We start from the raw sequence: 9,957 nt of genomic DNA on the forward strand, positions 1-9,957 counted from the left end.
TAAAGTCCCAAACTTTGACTATTCACCATTAAGCATCAAAGTGACATAACATGCACATACAAGGTCACAGCTGCATCAGACTTTCTATGTCTCATTATAGACCAGTCCTCATCACGGTTAGGTGGTCGATTGATGACATCACCTTAGCCCCGCCCACTTCCGACAGGAAGTCACCTGTTTTTTCTACTGTATGTCTTACTTTTACACTCTAAGTCATATGGGATTCATCCTGTGCAGACTGACATAAAATGACATGAAGATGAACTCTGTCAATGCCTACTGATGCGTGGGGGCGTCGCAAAATGGCTGTCCCTCGCCATATGCATACGATCATCTCTTATTCACAGACACATCATCCGATTTACACCAGACTTTTTATGAGTGACACTTGTGAACCTCTAAGGAGCCCAGTGGAGTTTAATTGCAATTTGACTCCACTGCGCCCCCTATGTTAATCAAACAGCTGTATCTCCTCTCTACATGGCCCGATGTGCTCCAGATTTTTGGTTCATCGCCAGGGAGCTCTGTCGAAGCCGTAAAAGCGGATAGCGTGGATGAGGGCGCGCGAGCGTCGGCGGTGGCGGGCGGGTGGCGGTGCTGGTACCCCCGCGGTGGCTATAGGCCGGAGCAGCGCTAGCTGCGAGGGCCGCTTGAGGCTCCGCGGAGCTTTAATTATTATTATTTTTCTGCCACCTTCTTTGGGGGGCTTTTTGGGGGCTTTATCATATTCAAAAACTCACCAAACGTGGCGGGGGCATAGAGCCCGGTGAAAAATTTTGTATTTTATGGTGGTTGCAAAAATCGCAAAAGAAACGGCTCAAGGGCGCCACCTAGCAACTTTCAAAAGACCCTTTCCTATTCACTTACTTTATCGTAGAGACTTGAAACTTGGTACACTTGTAGAGCTCCCCAAAACACTCTGAATTTACAATTAATGTCATAGTGCAAGTATCACAGATTGTCGGCCATTTTGGATTAAAGTTCCGATTTTGACCCGATTTTGGGCGTTTACAGGGTTCGCATTTGATCGAACTTGTCCTAGGGATTTCGATCGATCGGCTTGAAACTCGGTCAGATCGTTCAAAAGGCATGGCCGATCCAAAGTTATCGTAGGTTTGCGTTTTCGGGCTTGCTGAAGGGGTCTTTCCGGGGGTCAAAGGTCACCGATTCGCCATGAAACATCAAACTGTTATAACTCTTTGAAAAAAACTCATAGAAGCACCAAACTTTCAGTGATTGATCATCATGGGATGCTCTACAATACCCAACGGTCAAATGATGACGTCACTTAGGCCACGCCCCCTGAGAACAGGAAGTGTCATTTTTTACGCTGAACGGTCGCTATCTGACCCCTTTGACCTAATCGAGGTGAAACTGTGTCCACAGACAGAAAACATGTTGGTGTGTTGAGGATTCCAAGCCAAGCTCATTTGAATCCAGCAGGTGGGCGTGGCGGCGTGGCGAAGTGACCCTAAACGCCGTGTCCTTACGTTTGGCTGTGGATTCCACAATTTTGAGGCCAGCTGCACCAAACTTGACATGAGTGATCCTGGTAGGGTCCCCTACGATCCTATGTTGTCATAGTCTGACGTCATCTAAGCCCCGCCCCCTCAGAACAGGAAGTGCTTTTTTTTCCATGGAAAGCTGCCTTTCTGGCTCACTGCACCTAATCAACATGATTCTGTGTTGGATGACAGATAACATGTTAGTCTCACTTGCTTTAAAGCGCCAACAGTCTTCTGTAGAGGGCGTGGCCGTGGGACCGCGGCGAAGCAGAGGTAACGCCGCCGCCATACGTTTGGCTCTAGATTCCACATCGTTCAGCCCAGCTGCACCAAACTCACTAGGATGCATCCTTATCCATCCCCGAACAGGAATCCATAACAGTCGTTGATGGGCGTGGCCTAATTTCTCTACAGCGCCCCCTAGAAATTTTTAAATGATCAGCCCCAAGCCATGCTTTAACCTACAATTATGAAACTTGGTACACATGTGTATCATGTCAGGACCTACAAAAAAGTCTCTTGGAGCCATGGTGCAAACCCAACAGGAAGTCGGCCATTTTGGATCAAAATCAGCCATTTCCTCTTTTTCATAGACATCGCATCTGATCTATCTCCTCCTGCAGCTTTTGAGATAGAGACTTCAAACTCAGTCAGCAGAGACTTGAGACATTAAAGATGAAAAGTTATCGTAGGAATTTTTCTATGTCAAAGCATGTGGGCGTGGCTAAGTCCCAAACTTTGACTATTCGCCATGAAACATCAAGATGCAATAACTTCCACATAGAAGGTCACAGCTGCATCAGACTTCCTATATCTGACTACAGACCACCCCTCATCACAGTTAGGTGGTCGATTGATGACATCACCTTAGCCCCGCCCACTTCCGACAGGAAGTCACCTGTTTTTTATACTGTATGTCTTACTTTTACACTCTAAAACATGTTGGTGTGTCATGGATTCCAACCCTGTGCACACTGACATAACATTAGATGATGATGAACTCTGTCAATGCCTACAGACCCGTGGGGGAGTGGCAAAATGGCTGTCCCTCGCCATATGCATACGATCGTCTCTTATTCACAAACGAATCATCCTATTTGCACCAGACTTTTTATGAGTGAAACTTGTGAACCTCTGAGGAGCCCAATACAGTTTAATTGCAATTTGACTCCACTGCGCCCCCTAGGTTAATCAAACAGCTGTATCTCCTTGCCACATGGCCCAATCTGCTCCAGATTTTGGGTGCATGGCCAGTGAACGCTGCCGAAGACATCGAAGCGGATCGCATGGAGGACGGCGTGCGAGCGTCGGCGGTGGCCGGCGGGAGGCGGTGCTGGAACATCCGCGGTGGCTATAGGCTTGAGCGGCGCTTGGCTGCGAGGGCCGCTTGAGGCTCCGCGGAGCTTTAATTATTATTATTATAGTTCTTGTGCCAAATGAATTGGCTTTTTGGGGGCTTTATCATATTCAAAAACTCACCAAACGTGGCGGGGGCATAGAGCCCGTGTAAAATTTACGTATTTTAAGGTCCTCAGAAAAATCGCACAAGAAACGGCTCAAGGGCGCCACCTGGCAAATTTCAAAGGACCCTTTCCTATTCACTTACTTTATCGTAGAGACTTGAAACTTGGTACACTTGTAGAGCTCCCCAAGACACTCAGAATTTACAATTAATGTCATAGTGCAAGTATCACAGAATGTCGGCCATTTTGGATTGAAGTTCCGATTTTGACCCGATTTTGGCCGTTTACAGGGTTCGCATTTTTTCGAACTTGTCCTAGGGATTTCGATCGATCGGCTTCAAACTCGGTCAGATCGTTCATAAGGCATGGCCGATCCAAAGTTATCGTAGGTTTGCGTTTTCGACCTTCCTGAAGGGGGGTTACCTGGGGTCAAAGTTCACCTAGTCGCCATGAAAAATAAAACGGTTATAACTTTTACAAAAAAACTCACAGCAGCACCAAACTGTCAGTGATTGATCATCATCGGGTCCCCTACAATACCCAATGGTCAAATGATGACATCACTTAGGCCACGCCCCCTTAGAACAGGAAGTGTCATTTTTTACTGTGAATGGTCGCTATCTGACCCCTTTGACCTAATCAACATGAAACTGTGTCCACAGACAGAAAACATGTTGGTGTGTCATGGATTCCAACCCTGTTTCGCTTTGATGGAGCAGGTGGGCGTGGCAGCGTGGCGAACTGACCCTAAACGCCGTCGCCATACGTTTGGCTGTAGATTCCACAATTTTAAGCCCAGCTGCACCAAACTTCACATGAGTGATCCTGGTGGGATGCCTTACGATCCTATGTCGTCATAGTCTGACGTCATCTAAGCCCCGCCCCCTCAGAACAGGAAGTGCCTTTTTTTGACTTGTAAAGCTCCATCTATGGTTCTCTCAACCTAATCAAGATGATTCTGTGTTGGATGACAGATAACATGTTGGTCTCACTTGCTTTAAAGCGCCAAGAGTCTTCAGTAGAGGGCGTGGCCGTGGCAGCGCGGCGAAGCAGAGGGAACGCCGCCGCCATACGTTTGGCTCTAGATTCCACATCGTTCAGCCCAGCTGCACCAAACTCACTAGGATGCATCCTTATTTATCCCCGAACAGGAATCCATAACAGTCGTTGATGGGCGTGGCCTAATTTCTCTACAGCGCCCCCTAGAATTATTTAAATAATCAGCCCCAAGCCATGCTTTAACCTAGAATTATGAAACTTGGTACACATGTGTATGATGTCAGGACCTACAAAAAAGTCTCTTGGAGCCATGGTGCAAACCCAACAGGAAGTCGGCCATTTTGGATCAAAATCCGCGATTTACTGTTTTTCATAGACGTCACATCTGATCCATCTCCTCCTACAGCTTTCGAGATACAGACTTCAAACTCAGTCAGCAGAGAGTTGAGACAATAAAGGTCTGAAGTTATCACAGGAATTTTTGTGTGTCAAAGCGTGTGGGCGTGGCAAAGTCCCAAACTTTGACTATTCACCATTAAGCATCAAAGTGACATAACATGCACATACAAGGTCACAGCTGCATCAGACTTTCTATGTCTCATTATAGACCAGTCCTCATCACGGTTAGGTGGTCGATTGATGACATCACCTTAGCCCCGCCCACTTCCGACAGGAAGTCACCTGTTTTTTCTACTGTATGTCTTACTTTTACACTCTAAGTCATATGGGATTCATCCTGTGCAGACTGACATAAAATGACATGAAGATGAACTCTGTCAATGCCTACTGATGCGTGGGGGCGTCGCAAAATGGCTGTCCCTCGCCATATGCATACGATCATCTCTTATTCACAGACACATCATCCGATTTACACCAGACTTTTTATGAGTGACACTTGTGAACCTCTAAGGAGCCCAGTGGAGTTTAATTGCAATTTGACTCCACTGCGCCCCCTATGTTAATCAAACAGCTGTATCTCCTCTCTACATGGCCCGATGTGCTCCAGATTTTTGGTTCATCGCCAGGGAGCTCTGCCGAAGCCGTAAAAGCGGATAGCGTGGATGAGGGCGCGCGAGCGTCGGCGGTGGCGGGCGGGTGGCGGTGCTGGTACCCCCGCGGTGGCTATAGGCCGGAGCAGCGCTAGCTGCGAGGGCCGCTTGAGGCTCCGCGGAGCTTTAATTAGGCCCGAGCAGCTAAGCGCTGCGAAGGCCTATTGTAATCGCGCTGTTTCTTATTATTATTATTATTATTATTATAGTTCTTGTGCCAAATGAATTGGCTTTTTGGGGGCTTTATCATATTCAAAAACTCACCAAACGTGGCGGGGGCATAGAGCCCGTGTAAAATTTACGTATTTTAAGGTCCTCTGAAAAATCGCACAAGAAACGGCTCAAGGGCGCCACCTGGCAAATTTCAAAGGACCCTTTCCTATTCACTTACTTTATCGTAGAGACTTGAAACTTGGTACACTTGTAGAGCTCCCCAAGACACTCAGAATTTACAATTAATGTCATAGTGCAAGTATCACAGAATGTCGGCCATTTTGGATTGAAGTTCCGATTTTGACCCGATTTTGGCCGTTTACAGGGTTCGCATTTTTTCGAACTTGTCCTAGGGATTTCGATCGATCGGCTTCAAACTCGGTCAGATCGTTCATAAGGCATGGCCGATCCAAAGTTATCGTAGGTTTGCGTTTTCGACCTTCCTGAAGGGGGGTTACCTGGGGTCAAAGTTCACCTAGTCGCCATGAAAAATAAAACGGTTATAACTTTTACAAAAAAACTCACAGCAGCACCAAACTGTCAGTGATTGATCATCATCGGGTCCCCTACAATACCCAATGGTCAAATGATGACATCACTTAGGCCACGCCCCCTTAGAACAGGAAGTGTCATTTTTTACTGTGAATGGTCGCTATCTGACCCCTTTGACCTAATCAACATGAAACTGTGTCCACAGACAGAAAACATGTTGGTGTGTCATGGATTCCAACCCTGTTTCGCTTTGATGGAGCAGGTGGGCGTGGCAGCGTGGCGAACTGACCTGTAACGCCGTCGCCATACGTTTGGCTGTAGATTCCACAATTTTAAGCCCAGCTGCACCAAACTTCACATGAGTGATCCTGGTGGGATGCCTTACGATCCTATGTCGTCATAGTCTGACGTCATCTAAGCCCCGCCCCCTCAGAACAGGAAGTGCCTTTTTTTGACTTGTAAAGCTCCATCTATGGTTCTCTCAACCTAATCAAGATGATTCTGTGTTGGATGACAGATAACATGTTGGTCTCACTTGCTTTAAAGCGCCAAGAGTCTTCAGTAGAGGGCGTGGCCGTGGCAGCGCGGCGAAGCAGAGGGAACGCCGCCGCCATACGTTTGGCTCTAGATTCCACATCGTTCAGCCCAGCTGCACCAAACTCACTAGGATGCATCCTTATTTATCCCCGAACAGGAATCCATAACAGTCGTTGATGGGCGTGGCCTAATTTCTCTACAGCGCCCCCTAGAATTATTTAAATAATCAGCCCCAAGCCATGCTTTAACCTAGAATTATGAAACTTGGTACACATGTGTATGATGTCAGGACCTACAAAAAAGTCTCTTGGAGCCATGGTGCAAACCCAACAGGAAGTCGGCCATTTTGGATCAAAATCCGCCATTTACTGTTTTTCATAGACGTCACATCTGATCCATCTCCTCCTACAGCTTTCGAGATACAGACTTCAAACTCAGTCAGCAGAGAGTTGAGACAATAAAGGTCTGAAGTTATCACAGGAATTTTTGTGTGTCAAAGCGTGTGGGCGTGGTAAAGTCCCAAACTTTGACTATTCACCATTAAGCATCAAAGTGACATAACATGCACATACAAGGTCACAGCTGCATCAGACTTTCTATGTCTCATTATAGACCAGTCCTCATCACGGTTAGGTGGTCGATTGATGACATCACCTTAGCCCCGCCCACTTCCGACAGGAAGTCACCTGTTTTTTCTACTGTATGTCTTACTTTTACACTCTAAGTCATATGGGATTCATCCTGTGCAGACTGACATAAAATGACATGAAGATGAACTCTGTCAATGCCTACTGATGCGTGGGGGCGTCGCAAAATGGCTGTCCCTCGCCATATGCATACGATCATCTCTTATTCACAGACACATCATCCGATTTACACCAGACTTTTTATGAGTGACACTTGTGAACCTCTAAGGAGCCCAGTGGAGTTTAATTGCAATTTGACTCCACTGCGCCCCCTATGTTAATCAAACAGCTGTATCTCCTCTCTACATGGCCCGATGTGCTCCAGATTTTTGGTTCATCGCCAGGGAGCTCTGTCGAAGCCGTAAAAGCGGATAGCGTGGATGAGGGCGCGCGAGCGTCGGCGGTGGCGGGCGGGTGGCGGTGCTGGTACCCCCGCGGTGGCTATAGGCCGGAGCAGCGCTAGCTGCGAGGGCCGCTTGAGGCTCCGCGGAGCTTTAATTATTATTACGATTCTGCCACCCTTTTTAGGGGGCTTTTTGGGGGCTTTATCATATTCAAAAACTCACCAAACGTGGCGGGGGCATAGAGCCCGGTGAAAAATTTCGTATTTTATGGTCGTTGAAAAAATCGCAAAAGAAACGGCTCAAGGGCGCCACCTAGCAACTTTCAAAAGACCCTTTCCTATTCACTTACTTTATCGTAGAGACTTGAAACTTGGTACACTTGTACAGCTCCCCAAAACACTCTGAATTTACAATTAATGTCATAGTGCAAGTATCACAGATTGTCGGCCATTTTGGATTAAAGTTCCGATTTTGACCCGATTTTGGGCGTTTACAGGGTTCGCATTTGATCGAACTTGACCTAGGGATTTCGATCGATCGGCTTGAAACTCGGTCAGATCGTTCAAAAGGCATGGCCGATCCAAAGTTATCGTAGGTTTGCGTTTTCGGGCTTGCTGAAGGGGTCTTTCCGGGGGTCAAAGGTCACCGATTCGCCATGAAACATCAAACTGTTATAACTCTTTGAAAAAAACTCATAGAAGCACCAAACTTTCAGTGATTGATCATCATGGGATGCTCTACAATACCCAACGGTCAAATGATGACGTCACTTAGGCCACGCCCCCTGAGAACAGGAAGTGTCATTTTTTACGCTGAACGGTCGCTATCTGACCCCTTTGACCTAATCGAGGTGAAACTGTGTCCACAGACAGAAAACATGTTGGTGTGTTGAGGATTCCAAACCAAGCTCATTTGAATCCAGCAGGTGGGCGTGGCGGCGTGGCGAAGTGACCCTAAACGCCGTGTCCTTACGTTTGGCTGTGGATTCCACAATTTTGAGGCCAGCTGCACCAAACTTGACATGAGTGATCCAGGTAGGGTCCCCTACGATCCTATGTTGTCATGGTCTGACGTCATCTAAGCCCCGCCCCCTCAGAACAGGAAGTGCTTTTTTTTCCATGGAAAGCTGCCTTTCTGGCTCACTGCACCTAATCAACATGATTCTGTGTTGGATGACAGATAACATGTTAGTCTCACTTGCTTTAAAGCGCCAAGAGTCTTCTGTAGAGGGCGTGGCCGTGGGACCGCGGCGAAGCAGAGGTAACGCCGCCGACATACGTTTGGCTCTAGATTCCACATCGTTCAGCCCAGCTGCACCAAACTCACTAGGATGCATCCTTATCCATCCCCGAACAGGAATCCATAACAGTCGTTGATGGGCGTGGCCTAATTTCTCTACAGCGCCCCCTAGAAATTTTTAAATGATCAGCCCCAAGCCATGCTTTAACCTAGAATTATAAAACTTGGTACACATGTGTATCATGTCAGGACCTACAAAAAAGTCTCTTGGAGCCATGGTGCAAACCCAACAGGAAGTCGGCCATTTTGGATCAAAATCAGCCATTTCCTCTTATTCATAGACATCGCATCTGATCTATCTCCTCCTGCAGCTTTTGAGATAGAGACTTCAAACTCAGTCAGCAGAGACTTGAGACATTAAAGATGAAAAGTTATCGTAGGAATTTTTCTATGTCAAAGCATGTGGGCGTGGCTAAGTCCCAAACTTTGACTATTCGCCATGAAACATCAAGATGCAATAACTTCCACATAGAAGGTCACAGCTGCATCAGACTTCCTATATCTGACTACAGACCACCCCTCATCACATTGAGATGGTCAGTTGATGACATCACCTTAACCCCGCCCACTTCCGACAGGAAGTCACCTGTTTTTTCTATTGTATGTCTTACTTTTACTCTCTAATTCTTATGGGTTTCATCCTGTGCAGACTGACATGAAATGAAATGATGATGATGAACTCTGCCGTGATGAACTCTACTGACCCGTGGGGGCGTGGCTAAGTCCCAAACTTTGAATATACATCATGAAACATGAATGTGAAATTACTTCCTAATGCCAGGTCACAGATGCATCAGACTTTCTATGTCTCATTATAGATAAGCCCTCATCACAGTTATGTGGTCGATTGATGACATCACCCTTGCCCCGCCCACTTCCGACAGGAAGTGACCTGTTTTTTCTACTGTATGTCTTACTTTTTCTCTCTAATTCTTATGGGTTTCATCCTGTGCAGACTGACATAAAATGCCATGAAGATGAACTCTGTCAATGCCTACTGACCCATGGGGGCGTGGCAAAATGGCTGACCCTCGCCATATGCAAGCGATCGTCTCTTATTAACACACGCATCATCCCATTTGCTCCAGACTTTTTATGAGTGACACTTGTGAACCTCTAAAGAGCCCAATAGAGTTTAATTGCAATTTGACTCCACTGCGCCCCCTAGGTTAATCAAACAGCTGTATCTCCTTGCCACATGGCCCGATCTGCTCCAGATTTTGTGTGCATCGCCAGGGAACGCTGCCGACGGCATCAAAGCGAATCGCGTAGAGGACGGCACGCGAGCGTCGGCGGTGGCCGGCGGGAGGCGGTGCTGGAACATCCGCGGTGGCTATAGGCTTGAGCGGCGCTTGGCTGCGAGGGCCGCT

Source organism: Poecilia mexicana, unplaced genomic scaffold (genome assembly GCF_051168715.1).
Source record: "Poecilia mexicana isolate PSO_F unplaced genomic scaffold, ASM5116871v1 scaffold_15, whole genome shotgun sequence".
NCBI classification, from domain to species: domain Eukaryota; kingdom Metazoa; phylum Chordata; class Actinopteri; order Cyprinodontiformes; family Poeciliidae; genus Poecilia; species Poecilia mexicana.